Source organism: Mauremys mutica, unplaced genomic scaffold (genome assembly GCF_020497125.1).
Source record: "Mauremys mutica isolate MM-2020 ecotype Southern unplaced genomic scaffold, ASM2049712v1 001096F_np12_obj, whole genome shotgun sequence".
NCBI lineage: Eukaryota > Metazoa > Chordata > Testudines > Geoemydidae > Mauremys > Mauremys mutica.
Genome location: NW_025423115.1, coordinates 53552 through 68521, shown reverse-complemented (window position 1 = coordinate 68521; position 14970 = coordinate 53552). Strand labels below are relative to the sequence as shown.

At 51.5% G+C, this 14970-nt stretch overlaps 3 non-coding genes across 3 annotated transcripts; 1 reads left to right on the top strand and 2 right to left on the bottom strand.

Moving 5' to 3' along the window:
- Positions 1-348: 348 nt before the first annotated feature.
- On the bottom strand, positions 349-430 carry TRNAS-UGA. Its single transcript has one exon. It is a non-coding gene; the product is annotated as a tRNA-Ser (tRNA).
- Positions 431-12725: 12295 nt separating this feature from the next.
- On the top strand, positions 12726-12797 carry TRNAM-CAU. Its single transcript has one exon. It is a non-coding gene; the product is annotated as a tRNA-Met (tRNA).
- Positions 12798-13560: 763 nt separating this feature from the next.
- Positions 13561-13634, bottom strand: TRNAN-GUU. The gene has a single exon. It is a non-coding gene; the product is annotated as a tRNA-Asn (tRNA).
- Positions 13635-14970: the final 1336 nt, after the last annotated feature.

Below are 14970 nucleotides of genomic sequence, written 5' to 3'. Positions count from 1 at the left end.
TGGGGGGGGGGGGAGCTGGCTGCCAGTGGGTGCTAAGCACCTTTTTTTTTCTGTTGGTTCTGCAGCCCCGTAGCTCCCATGGAGTCGCTGACTTGGCTCCTTTCTCACTCTGGAGAGAGGAGCAGAACCAGGGCTATGGCTGATCTATGGAGCACCAGGTGAGTGGCAGAGGCTTCAGGTGCTGAGAGTTTGCCTGACCCCTCAGGGACACAGTGTGAGGTGGTGTCCCAGGGATCTCTATGAAAGGAGCAGAACAGGATTTACTTGGGGTGGGGAGAGAATTGAGAGTGTCTCAGGGGGTTGTACAGAGGTATTGCCCAGGTGAGGGACTGGCTAAAACACAGGCCTCGCTGTGAGCAGGATTTGAACCTGCGCAGGGGAACCCTATTGGATTTCAACTCCAATGCCTTAACCACTCGGCCATCACAGCTGTGAGTGAAAAACTGCCCCAATGCCAGAGAAACTGGTAAAGAATCCCAATGCCCAGGCATGAAGTCATCTGAACTACAGAATTCCCACCGCAAACCTGGCTCCCAAAGCACAGGGGGGATTGGGGGTTGTTCTCTTTGCTTAGCCATGTGCAGTCGCACAGAGAGCGCGTTTAAAAGTCTCCCCTCCCACAGAGCGGGAAGGGGAAATGATTCTCAACTTGAAGCCTGACATAGGGTGACCAGACGTCCCGATTTTATCGGGACTGTCCCGATATTTGCTTGTTTGTCCCGCATCCCGACTGATGTTTGGTCGGGACACTGGACAAACAAACAATTTTGCCCTCTGCCCCGGCACAGAGGCAGAGCCTGGAGGGACACTCACCCCCCCCGACTCCGCCCCCTCCTTCCCCCATTGGATCCCTCCCCAAATCCCCGCCCTGGCCCTGCCCCCAGCCCCACCCCTCACTGCCCCACTGGATCCCTCCCCAAATCCTCGCCCTGGCCCTGCCTCTTCCCCAAGCAGGCGACATTCCTCCTCCCTCCCAGGTCTGCACACGGGCCATGGCCATGGCCGGGAGCGCAGCACAGAGGCTGCTCCAGCCCTGGAGCCTGCGGGGCAGCGCAGTGGGGCTGGGGGCAGTGTGGAGTGTGCAGGACCCACGTGGATGGGAGGCGGAGACACACGTGGGGCAGACACGCTCCTGCCGGGAGGGCCCGGGCCCGGCTGCCTGGTTCGCCCCTTGCCCGGGAGCTGCAGGAGGGACCTGGAGCGCGGCTCGGCTGCAGAGCTCGGAGCCCAGGCTGGGCCCAGGAGCGAGGGGATGGGGGAGTAGGGGGTGTATCGGGGGTCGGAGCCGAGAGTTGGGTGGAGACCTGACTGTGCCACTGCCGCCTGGGGGGGGGGGGGGAGCCTCCGGCTTTTTTTTTTCCTCCACCCCCCGCGTCCCGATATTTCATCTTTGACATCTGGTCACCCCAGCCTGCTGTGAATGAGGACGTCTGGACCAAGGGGTCAGGGACTGGCCTTTGCTAGAGAAACCACTGTCAAGTTTGAGCCAATTAGGACAAGTCAGTAAAAAAGAACAACCTCAGGTCTCAGTAACTGCTGCAGGTAGCAAAGTCCTACAGGGAGCAGTTTCTGGCACTACACCTGCGCAGCTCTGCTCCCCGGCTCTTCTCCGACTCCTGCTCTCTCCTTAGCTCCGCCCCACTCTGGCCCAGGCAGTTCCAGCTCCCACGGAGGATGGGACCCCCTGGCCTGGTGACTCCCTCATTACACTGCCTGGCCTGTCAGTGCGGCTAACTTGGAGCTTTGGCCTCTCCCCATTGCCCCTGGGGACTGTCAGTCTCAAGGGCCTGATTTCCCATTGGCCCTTCCCCCTTCTATTGGTGCTGGGAACTAGCCAACCAACCCACCCCCCACACACACACACTAAGTTTTAGTAAAGGGCCAACAGTCCCTTACACAAGCCAGCCCCGTGAGGGTCACCAATGTGCAGAGAAGGCAGCATGAGCTGGTCCCATGGTGTAACGGGCAGGACTCAGGACTCTGAATCCTGCAAGCTGAGTTCAAATCTCAGTGGGACCTTGTGTTGGCTTGTGGTAAAGCCCTGGAGCTCCCAGTGCTCAACTTCCTTCCTGCTGGGTGACTCACACCTCCTAGAGCCAGGTCTCTGGCTGGGGTGGCCACAATGGGTCGGGGCTCTAGACCTTGCTACCCTGGTGGTTGGGATTCTCACTGCTTCACCTGATGCCCACAAGTTTGGCCCTGGTGCTTCCTGCCACACTTTTCCTCTGGTCCACATGGCGCTTGAAGGAAGGAGGGTCCGGGCCGGGATTGATAGTCGGGGCTGGGCAGGAGGGAGGAAAAGTCCCAGGCTGGAGCCCCACACACCTTCCCTCCTCCTCTGGGCACCTAGAGCAGAGGCGGCCCAGCTCTGTCTGCTGGACACCTCGGCAGAGTAGGTGAGTTCATGTAAATACAGTCTGGTCCCAAAGCCTCCCCCAACCCTGGCTCGTCACTAGCTGTCAGGGCAGAGCTCATTCACACCTTGCTTCCAAATCATCATTTGAAATTCTGAGGTTGGCCAACATTGCCGAAGCCAATGCACCGACATTGTCAGCAAACACAACAGCTGGGTGAGGAAACCCGGCTTTGTCCAGACTTTTCAAACCTATTTTACTTTCTCAGGTACAAGTATTTTTCATATGTTGGATCTGCTTTTAAAGTGTGTGTTAATGTTTCAATTTCCATTCAGATTTGCAAACAGTGACAACATTGGCAGCGCTGCATGTAACTACCTGACCACTGGGGGGTGTTGGGGAAATTCGGGGGAGGGGTGCACAGCCCCCTGGCTGGGGGGCGTATAGGGAATGCCGGTTTCACTGAATTGAGTCTCCTACTGCAGCACCTCAGTAGGTCACATCAGAGAGGAGCTGCAGTGTCTAGGCAGTGGGATGCCTGTGCCTTTAAGAGCCCAGCCCTGGGAAGCCCATGCTGAGAGGTGCTGCCTGTGGGAGGGGAAATAGAAAAGCCCCTCTGCTCCCCCCACCCTGTTTTTGCAAACACTGGAGTCTCAGCCCCCCGGGGTAACTGTTACCCCTCTGCCCCTGCCTGTGCCGGGGTTTAACCCTCTGGCAGCGCCTCCCCCTGGGCTGAACTCCGGCTCCTTCCCCCCTCCCTGACTTTGCCCTTCAGCCCCTCTCCTAACTCTGCCTCCAGCTGCTTGACCCCCGACCAGTCAATTTCCACCCCCTGCTCAGACCCTGGCCACCCCCCTCCTCTGATTTGCCCCCCTTTGCCCCTCTTTAATCCCTGTAAAAAGTAGGGGGGGCTGGGTCCCATTCTCGGGGGGGGGCTGGGCACCTGGCCCCTGCCTGCCCAATGCTCAAAGCGCCCCACGATCTTGCGGATGTTTGCCGAGTGCTGCAGGGTCACCTGCAGGGGGAGAGAGACGCGGTTAGGAGGTGATGCAGCCAAGGGTGCCTCACCCAACACTGAGATGCAGCCACCTCTGGGGTGGGTTGCACAAGTCAGCAAATGAATTTGGAACAGGAAATGCACTGAAAGGACCGAGGCAGCTGCAGGAGGTGGAGAAAACCAGAAAAAGCAGGAGCCCTGGATCCCAGCCCTGCCCCTCCCCCACTCTACCCCCTAACCCCCATTCCCCTCCCACATTTGAGGGGAGAACCCAGGAGTCCTGGTCCCCAGCCTTGCCCACCCCCATATTTCAATATGGCTCCATCCAACAGCTGCCCCCCCCAATTGCAGGGCAGCGCCATGGGGCACACCGGGGCCTGCCTGTTTGCACAGGACGGGCGACACCAGGGCCCCGGGGTGGGGAGAGCTGATGCTAAGGGAGAAGCAGGCAGCAGACACCCCCACGACAGAGTAAGAAGTGCTAGGGGGTGCTGTGCTGCAAGGAGTGAGGGGGGTTGGCAGGGAATGGGAGGATCTCCCCTCACAGCGGGTGCATCTGTCTCCCCCGCAATTCCTCCCCAGCCCTACCCCGGCCCAGGCTAATCCCGGCCCAGCTACCAGGGTTACATTTGGCCTGGATTCCCCAGCTGCTGGGGGAGGGGTGTGGGGCTGGGGGGGCATGAGCCTCTACTCCCCCTTCCCCCGACACAGGTGCATGGGAACTGACCAAAGGAGCCTGCAACACTGCTGCCTACAGGAAACTGAGGCACCAGCCAGTGACAGACACATCATGGCTCTCCTCATCCTCATCCTCTTTTCCATATACAACCCGGGGGGGGGGAACTCAGGGCAGTTGCATAGTTAACCTGTGGAACTCCTTGCCAGAGGATGTTGTGAAGGCCAAGACTATAACAGGGTACAAAAAAAGAACTAGATAAATGAACAGAGGACAGGTCCATCAGTGGCTATTAGCCAGGGTGGGCAGGGATGGTGCCTGTAGCCTCTGTTTGCCAGAAGCTGGGGATGGGCGGCAGGGGATGGATCACTTGCTGATTCCCTGCTCTGTTCATTCCCTCTGGGGCACCTGGCACTGGCCGCTGGCAGAAGACAGGAGGATACGGGGCTAGATGGACTTTGCATCTGACCCAGTCTGGCCGTTCTTATGTCTCCCTTGGCGCAGCAGTGACACCTCGTGGTGATTCAGAGTAATGCACAGAAGGTGTTTCCCTTGATTCAGCAGTGACACCCAGGGACAGGTCACGGTAAGGCACAGAGTGTGTTTCCCACCAATCTGGGTAATGCACAGAGCATGTTTCCCATGGAGCAGCAGTGACACCCAGTGACCAGCAGGGGTGGCATCAGACTCTTCTCGTTTGGTGGGGGACTGAGCTGGGATAGACAAAAAAATTGGGGGGCTGTGTCCCTCATAACCTGGCTCCACCCTTTATGGGAGCAATACAACCTTTATTAAAATAAAATAGTAAACAGGGTTTACTTTAATAATCTAAATCTGTCCAAATTTTAATACTATGAGCTCAGATCAAGTGTGAGTAGTCTCTTGGTCTTTCCAAGGACATGATCAAGTGTCTTGATGTTTTTGGTCTTTTGGCCTCAAGATGAAAACCTTGTCTGAGTCTTTGGAACCTTGAGATAAAAATATTATTTAAATCCAAAGTTCTTAAAGATCCCATCAACAACAAAAACCTAAATGAAAAATTGAAACAAAAAACAATGCTTAATTTAAAATCCAAAAATTAAGAAAAACGTTGTTTTTAAACATAAAAACTAACAAATGCCATAAATTAATAATTTCAACATTTTATCAAAAAGGTGTGCTACAGCAGGATGAGAAAATAACATAAAATAAATAAGCCTGACCACTAAAACCTCCCATAAATGAATCACATCCTTGAATACTGGCCAAATCTGTATAAAATATGCAGAACTATGTCAAAACTGGTGTTGCAGGTCAGCCATTCGAATCCAGCAAATGTCAATTAAAAGCTTCATTTCAATTAAAAAAAACAAAACAACCCAATAAACCAAAACAGTCACATCCTGAAACAAACCTACACAGAAGCAAAATTAAACCTGTGCCAACACTGGAACAAACTATGTAAATTTCTAATTCTAACTTCTTGTTTCTCCCAGGAGGAAAGTGTTTTGCATCTCAGTAACCAGGCTGTCACTGCAGCTTTCCTTTCACTAAATAAGATTTTTAACCAAATATAAATTGCCCTCAGATTTCTCTATGAGAAACTGAAATTGTATCTTTGTACTAATATCCCAAGTGTGCAAGTCCATCCCCTCAGAGCAGCCCCACCCTGAGCCCAGAGGAGACTCCCAACTGGTTTGTGCATTTGTAACCCTGGGGCCTGAAGCTGATGAAAGAAAGGGAAGTGAGCCATCTTGGAGCTTTCCGAAACCACCTGCTGGGAGCAGAGGGAATTGCCTGAGCGACGTCCTGGCTAATTTTCACCTTGTTCTCTGCCAGCAGGCTCAAGAGTGACTTGACCATGGCAGCACCCTATGTACATTTTGGAGCCATTGGGGTGAAATGTGAGTACTTTTGGGGTTGGGACCCACATGAGAAGGGATGTGGACAAACTGGAGAGAGTCCAACAGAGGGCAATAAAAATGATTAGGGGGCTGGGGCACATGACTTACGAGGACCTACAGGCCATATCCTGTATGTTAAGCTAAGGCAAAGTGAGCATATCTATATTGTGACCTTTTACTCAGAAAGGAAAATTGACCTTTATCTTGTTACTCAAATAGAGAAGTACCCACGCCTGTCTAAGACCTTTACCTAGACCAATCGACAATGGAGAATGGCATAAGGGGTTTTTCAGTGTTGTACCCACAGAATTAACAGGTACACCACAAGGGAACTTATGTGCATATGTACATGTCATCAACACGCACAAACATACTAGCCTATGAAGTAAGCATACCCTAATGTTTTGTTGGTAAGGAATGAAATTTGGGCATAGGAGGAAGGATTTCCGGCGCTTGTGCCCTATAAAAGAGGTAACCCACCTCGCTCGAGCACGTCGCTCTATCATTCTGACTTACTTCCTCCACTCTCTCTCTATCTACTATCAGTAGGCTATACTTGTTCTTAAACTTTAAGTTTCAAGGGAACTAGGCTAAGCTTGGTTTCCCTAAGTTTTTATTCTTTGTTTATTAGGTTTTGATTTTAAGTTTAACATAGTCAAGTGAACCCTAAGTAAGACTAGCTTTTTCAAAGCACTGCATCTTTCACTCAAGAATTGAGAAACCTGAACTGCAAAGCTGGTCTTGTGTCTCTTACCACCAGGTTATCAAGGAAGGGTGTGAGTACATTAACCAAAACTTTGTTGCATATAATGCCACATGTATCTTTTGAATAGCAGTAATGCAACTGTAACTTTATAACTCAATTAAATTAAATTAAATCTAAGCTAATAAATTAAATTTTCATCATATTTTCCAAATTAATATTATTAGTACACCCTAAATCAGATTGCATGGGACAGAGAGTTGGAGTGCAGGGGGATGAGAGCACTGGCTAGGGGGTGCAGGCTTTGCGGTGGGGTTGGAATGAGAGGTTCAGGGTGCAGTAGAGGGCTCAACGTTAGGGCAGAGAATTGGGCTGTGAGGGCTCTGGAACAAGGCCAGGAAAAAGAGAATTGAGGCATGCAGGGCCATCCTTAGGATTTATGGTGCCCTAGGCGAGATTATTAAACTGGTGCCCCTGTGCCTGATCTGCTCTTAGCAACACAAATATAAGCATACAGTATTGGAAAACTTGCCACATTCATGTTATTAAAACCAGTTTAACTTAATTAAGCACACTGTAATGCTGATGCACTAGCACTAAAGAAGTAGCACTATAGAAAAAATTCTGATTTGACAGAATGATGCAAATAATATAATTTTTTTAATTTGTCAAAATGTTATTGGAAATTTATATGAAGAGGTATTGAAACAAAGATTTGTTTTTAATTAAAAGCAATCTTTCTGGCTTTTTTGGCTGCAAAATCAGTTTAATAAGCTGGGTTTCCAAACAGTGGGAAAATATAACCCTAGTTTTACTGCTAGGTAAAGCACAAAGTGACCAAAATGAAGTCAGCACAGAATCATCTCATCTAGATTAAGGTAGCACAGAAATGTTACAGAAGTCCTATTGTGCCTTATTTTGTTTGGAAAGACATTAGCAATAGCAGCACATTCACATGATAAAATACATGATAAATCACTGCCTCTAAAGTTCCATCAAAAACTGACATTTTCACAGCTCTAGCATGATCTGCTGTACAGATTCTTCACAAGGAACTGTCCCTGGCCTTTTTAACTTATATTAACTATGTATTTACTTTATGAAAGTTGTAGAAAACATTGTGAAAACGAAAAACTTTGGCTGCCCAACTTCTGGGCTGGCAAAAGCTATACTGACTCACAGGAAAAAAAAAAGCAGGAGAATCTTAGTACAACATATGGTCAGTCTATACCAGGGGTCAGCAACCTTTCAGAAGTGGTGTGCCAAGTTCACTGTAATTTAAGGTTTCTCGTGCCAGTAATACACTTTAACGTTTGTAGACGGTCTCTCTCTATGTCTATATTATATAAACTATTATTATCTGGGGTCCCGGACACCGGTCCTGCTCAGCCCGCTGCCAGCTGAGTAAATGGAACCCCAGACCGGCAGCGGGCTGAGCGGGACTGGTGGCTGGAACCCTAGACAAGGATCCCAGGCCCTGCTCAGCCCGCTGCTGGTCTGGGGTTCTGACCACCAACTCCTGCCAGCCAGGATCCCGGCCGCCAACCCCCCTCAGCCCACTACCAGCCTGGGATTCTGCTCACCCAGGCTGGCAGGAGGCAGACAGGGGCCGGCGGCTGGGCTCCTGACTGGCAAGGGGCCGGCAGCCGGAACCCCGGAGTAGCAGCAGGCTGAGTGCTGCCGGCACCCCAGACTGGCAGCAGACTGAGCCACTCAACCCCCCACCGGCCCTGCTCAGCCCGCCACCAGCCCACTCAGCCCGCTGCCGGCTGAATGAATGGAACCCCAGGCTGACAGCAGGTTGAGTGGTTCAGACGGCCTGCTCAGCCCGCTGCCAGCCTGGGGTTCCTTGGGGGTCCCCAGGCCAGCAGCAGGTGCTGAGTGGGGCCGGCGGCCAGTATCCCAGCTGGCAATAGGGCAGCAGCCGGAACCCCAGAGCAGTGATGGGCTGAGCCGCTCAGCCTGCTACTGCGTACCACCAAAAATCAGCTCATCTGCCACCTTTGGGATGTGTGCCGTAGGTTGCCGACCCCTGCTCTATACACTAGTAAGGAGATGAGCGTATTACAGTTGTTGGAGGGCTCTTATCAGGAGTAACAGGCTATAGGAAAGTCAGTCGACATTTTTTGTTTCTCTGATGAAAACTGGCCCACTCCCTGCCTCAAACCAAACCTGTCACTAATAATTGTCAACAACTTAATTTTCTGTTTTTGGCTAAGATATTGATTTAAAAAAAATATTGAAATTGGATTCAGGATTGTTAGCAAGAATTTTTGGCAAACAAAGTTGTTAAATGACAATCTCAAGGGCAACACAGTACTGCTTTCATGCTTGGCTCACCCCCCAGCCTGCTGGTCCAACAGCTGCAGTAGACCCCAAAATCCACCTCTTGGGGTGCAGAGTGGCAACAGCAGCAGCAAACCCTCAGGTCCAATCACACGCCAATGGGCACCACCACCAGCCTTACGGACCATGGTGAAGTTAGCACAGCATCTGATCTCAGGGACAGGTCACCCATGGAGCCACAGCAGCTCATCCTGCCCTGTGCAGCTCCCCTGGGATGAGATGGATCGCTGGCAGCTGCCAGCCCAGGGGAGAGGCGCTCCCCAGCTAGGGTGACCAGATCCAGATGTCCTGATTTTATAGGGCCAGTCCCGATATTTGGGGCTTTGTCTTATATAGGCACCAATTACCCCCACCTAGAGTGACCAGACAGCAAGTGTGAAAAATCAGGACAGGGGGTGGGGGTGGGGGGTAAAAGGAGCCTATATAAGAAAAAGACCCCAAAATTGGGCCTGGCCCTATAAAATAGGGATATCTGCTCACCCTACCTCAACCCCCTGTCCTGATTTTTCACACATCTGGCTAACCCCAGCCCAGCCCTGTGTGACATTCCAATCCTGGCTCACTGCCCAGGAAGTGAGTTACTTTCACTGTCATTCCTCAGCAGGCAGCCAGCCTCCTCCCCCCACCTACCCCCCAGCACCTCACCCAACCCAGCCCTGACGGAGGGGAGGGAGGAGAGAGAGAGGGATGCTCCTGGGGAGGAGGGAGAAAGGAGGGGGTGCTCCATGGGGCAGGGCAGGAGAAGAATGGATGTTATGGGGGACAACAAAGGATACTGGTTCCAGAGCCGCAGAGCCTGCCTCACCTCACTTCAGCCAGGGGGAAAGAGTCACACTCACAGGTGAGCTCCTTCACCAACCCCTTCCCAGAGACCCCAGCAGCCAATCCCCTCCCTCAGACTGTGCTGCATTTGGCTCTCTCTAGGACCCAGCAGCCCTGCTCTTACATGCTCCACTGCTTCCCATCTGTCCGGGCTTCCACCAGAGCCGTGCCCCCAGACCTAGTGGTGCCCTAGGCAGCTGCCTATGGCTAAGGAGGGCCCTGGAGACATGAGAGACAGATCAGGCTAGAGTAGAAAGTGGTTGGGGGGGGGTGAAGAGTTTGAAATGCAAGGAGAAGAAAAATCTTCCTCCTGCTCCCTCTCATCAGAGCATCTAAAAACCAGATGAGAAATACCTTTTCCCCACTGCAACATCAACTCTGGTGTGCTGGGGCTGAGAGAGAATCTTCTCTCCCCAGCAGCTCCAACACACCTGGGCTGGATCAGGGACATCTCCCCACACAGATCTGGTGTGCCTGGCCTGGGACAGGGGAGGGGCTCCTCTCCTCTCCATTGGGGACATGGTGGGATGAGAGATGTGACAGGGCTTTACGGGAAATCATTATTTGCCTGATTCATGTGCCAGTCCTAGTCCTTGCTGACCCAAACGAACGGTTTATCCTGCATGCTGATGCCAGTTTGGAGGGTCTGGGAACACTCTCCTACCAGGAAGTGGAAGGTAAATGTAAATCTGTGGCCTTTGCCAGCTGAGGACTGTCTGATAGCGAAACTCGCTATCCCATCCACCAGCTGCAGTTCTTGGCCTTGAAATGGGCCATGACTGAGAAATTTCCAAACTACTTGTCCGGTGCTCAGTTTCAGCTATGGACAGAGAACAATCCACTGACTTCTGTGTTAACAAGGGCTAAGCTGGATGCTACAGGGCAGAGATGGGTGACTACTTTTGCTAGCCATAACTTCAGCATTCAATACCAATGAGTTGGTATAACAGGGAGTGTGATTTATCAGGACCACCAATTCTTGGCTCCGGGGAGGGTGTAAGCAGGGTCAGAATGAACTCTATCCTGCCATCTGTTGATGATGTGATGCAAAGGCATTTAGTTGCTGATGTGCATGGTCACACCCACCCCGCATTGCATGATGGGGGTAATTGTCCAAATGGTGATTTTGGTGGCTGTGGGATCTCCAAACTCTTTCTTATTAGGGCAAGAGTAATTAAGTGTAGTAATCCTGGTGACATGAATCAAGAACAGTAGAACGGTACTTAGCAGTTCTTAATTTCAGAACTCACCCAAACCAACATAAAAATCTTTAGAAAAGGCACATGGGTTCCAAACAATAGCAAGATAAAAGAGATTGAAAATCAATATGTGTGTTTTGCACCATGAGATTCTTTAGCAATCTCTAAACACACATTTTATGATTTTCTTCTCTCTTTAGTTTAAAAATAGAATTAATTATTATTCCATTTTAAATAATGTGTTATAGCAAACACTGAAAATCTTAAATGCAGAAGTAGGACTTTTAGTTATACTTAAACAGGTTGTCATTGATGGTAGTTAAAAGTTAAAGTTGATAGAAATATACTGTTGAATGAGAACCTGGTAGAAAAGTTTTGCTGGAAGAGTTAGCAGAGCGAGATTGTTAGTCACAGGACAGTGGGTGGGTTTATGCAAATTCTGGACTCTGGGGCCAGGGGGGGCACGTGCACCACCTCTGCAACTGACGTTTGCTACCTCACTCCATAACAACACACCTTTTACCTCTCAGGACCAAAAATATACACCGTGAAAGAGATCTAACAGCATAAGCTTAGGGTAAGCAACTACAGCACTAACAACAATTTTAAGAGATTCAAAACCGCCTCTGTCTTTCCACACCAGGGACAGCAGAAAGGACATCAGCACCACCTGCAAGACACCAACAAACATCCATTTCTACCTCCCACCACAAGCGGACGTTAGGAACCCATACCCCTTAATGGTGAGTACTTTTCAGGAGAGGGTGACGCTCTCAGGCCTCAAATGCCAGGTACAGTTACTCTGTCCTTGATCCAAAATCAACAGGAAAATACACTGGATTACTCCTGCCCCAATAACAAAGAGACTGGGGATATCGCAGCAGCTGAAATGACCGTTTGGACAAGCACTCCCATCATGCAATCCGGGGTGGGTGTAACTATGCAAATGACATCAGCCCCAAAAGGCCTTGACAACACATCACCAACAGATGGCAGGGCAGACTTCATACTGACCCTGCTTCAACTACATTGTGGCAAAGATTCCAAAACACCGAACGTTAAACCTCACCAAACGCGGGTCAATCCATCCTCAGCGTCGTAACCGCTCGTTATACTCCACACCCGAACGTAGCCCTCATATGGACAACATACCCTCCTAACTCAGTATCTGTACGTTAACCTTTTACCCCCCAGTCAGGGCTATTGCAGATTATGTATTCCTTATGCCAGCCGATCTTAAACCGAACTTTGCACCCCTTGGGTAAGCTGTACGTTGTTCCCTGAGCACCAGAAACTTCTATGCCGAAACTCTGTACTGTACGCTTTTTTTTTCTTTGAACGTCATCTTAATAAAATGTTGACTTTTGTTCGAGATCCCGGCTCCTGTTCCTTTGCAAGGTGTGTGCGTTTGCTCCGGGTTTTAGTCTGCTAATACAGCGGGGGGCGATTGAGCCAGACGCGCTTGCCTGCTGCAGACACGGATCCAAGGCTGAACCTCGTCCCCCACAAGCTTGAAAGCTTAACTGAAAACTGTTTAAGAAGTGCTCCCGTCTCCGGCACTCAGCTACCCAGCTCCCAATGGGGTCCAAACCCCAAATAGATCCCTTTTACCCTGTAGAAGCTGTAAAATCCTGTGACCAGGGCAGCTGCCTAGCAGCCTGCGCATCTGCCTGCCAGCACGAGAGCGCGTAAGACACTAATCCGGATAGTGGCAGCTAGGTGGCAGGGGGAGGGTGTGAAGAACCAGCAGAGTGGCGCAGCGGGAGCGTGCTGGGCCCATAACCCAGAGGTCGATGGATCGAAACCATCCTCTGCTAGGCGTGCGCTTGTTTCTTTTCCCTCTGGGCCTTCAAGCGAGCCAGTGACCAGCAGAGCACCAAGAGCCTAGGCCATGAGGCAAGAGGTGGCTGAGGCGAAGCGGCCTGCCAGGGAGCTCCCGGGCACCTCTGGCTGCCTGGGCTGAAGGCAAGAGGCAGGCCTGGGCGTGGCGAGGGCCTCCTGTCCTGGAATGAGGCTGCAGTGCTTCCTGGTCCCCTTTTCCCACCACCCCGGCAGGTGGCTGCTGCGGGAGAACACGAGGGAGGCTCTGGGGGCGCTAGGCAGTGCTGTGTGTGTGGCTGTCAGGGGAAAGAGCCGAGGCTCCCGACTCGACCTGCCATTGACTCGCGTGGCTCTGCGCGCCGTCAGCCAGGGCGGGCCAGGCTGCGGACGTGACTCAGGCTTGGGCCGCATGGCCGTGCTTTCCTGATGAGGCATGAGGCAGGCCAAGAGCTTTGCACAGCGTACAGGGAAGTGGGAGGGAGGCGTCTTTGAGCCGGCGTGTCTCCTCCGCTTCTCCCTTGCCGCTTGGGCGGAGGCGGGAAGGGAGCGAAATGTTCCCGGCTGAAAGTTTTTGTGCTCGGCCTTGAGGATTAAGCCTGAGCCTCCGGCACGGCTGCTGGCAGATGGGTTTCTGAATGGCATCCAGCCCGCTCTTTGGACCACCAGCTGAAAGCACTGAGGCCAAGAGGCAGCAAAATGGGACCTTTGAGGCACCCCCACAGGCCTCGGGGAAGCAAGGAAGCAGCACAGGCTTAGCGTCGTCCCTGGGTGGGCTCGAACCACCATCCTTTCGGTTAACAGCCGAACGCGCTGACCCATTGCGCCACAGAGACACGGAGGGGCAAGGCTGTATTGAGCACAAAAGCCGGGAATCAGCTCAGGGTACGGTATAGCACATGCATGCAGTGGTTAGACAAGCAACAGCAAGGAACTGGACTGGTATGGAGCGAAAGTTCTGTGGGAAGGAACCGAAAAGAGCAACGGGGCTGTGGTACAGCGCTCGCATACACTTTCTTTGGCCTGTTTTGCTGGAAGAGTTAGCAGAGCGAGAGAGCGAGATTGTTAGTCACAGGACAGTGGGTGGGTTTATGCAAATTCTGGACTCTGGGGCCAGGGGGGGCACGTGCACCACCTCTGCAACTGACGTTTGCTACCTCACTCCATAACAACACACCTTTTACCTCTCAGGACCAAAAATATACACCGTGAAAGAGATCTAACAGCATAAGCTTAGGGTAAGCAACTACAGCACTAACAACAATTTTAAGAGATTCAAAACCGCCTCTGTCTTTCCACACCAGGGACAGCAGAAAGGACATCAGCACCACCTGCAAGACACCAACAAACATCCATTTCTACCTCCCACCACAAGCGGACGTTAGGAACCCATACCCCTTAATGGTGAGTACTTTTCAGGAGAGGGTGACGCTCTCAGGCCTCAAATGCCAGGTACAGTTACTCTGTCCTTGATCCAAAATCAACAGGAAAATACACTGGATTACTCCTGCCCCAATAACAAAGAGACTGGGGATATCGCAGCAGCTGAAATGACCGTTTGGACAAGCACTCCCATCATGCAATCCGGGGTGGGTGTAACTATGCAAATGACATCAGCCCCAAAAGGCCTTGACAACACATCACCAACAGATGGCAGGGCAGACTTCATACTGACCCTGCTTCAACTACATTGTGGCAAAGATTCCAAAACACCGAACGTTAAACCTCACCAAACGCGGGTCAATCCATCCTCAGCGTCGTAACCGCTCGTTATACTCCACACCCGAACGTAGCCCTCATATGGACAACATACCCTCCTAACTCAGTATCTGTACGTTAACCTTTTACCCCCCAGTCAGGGCTATTGCAGATTATGTATTCCTTATGCCAGCCGATCTTAAACCGAACTTTGCACCCCTTGGGTAAGCTGTACGTTGTTCCCTGAGCACCAGAAACTTCTATGCCGAAACTCTGTACTGTACGCTTTTTTTTTCTTTGAACGTCATCTTAATAAAATGTTGACTTTTGTTCGAGATCCCGGCTCCTGTTCCTTTGCAAGGTGTGTGCGTTTGCTCCGGGTTTTAGTCTGCTAATACAGCGGGGCGGGGGGGCGATTGAGCCAGACGCGCTTGCCTGCTGCAGACACGGATCCAAGGCTGAACCTCGTCCCCC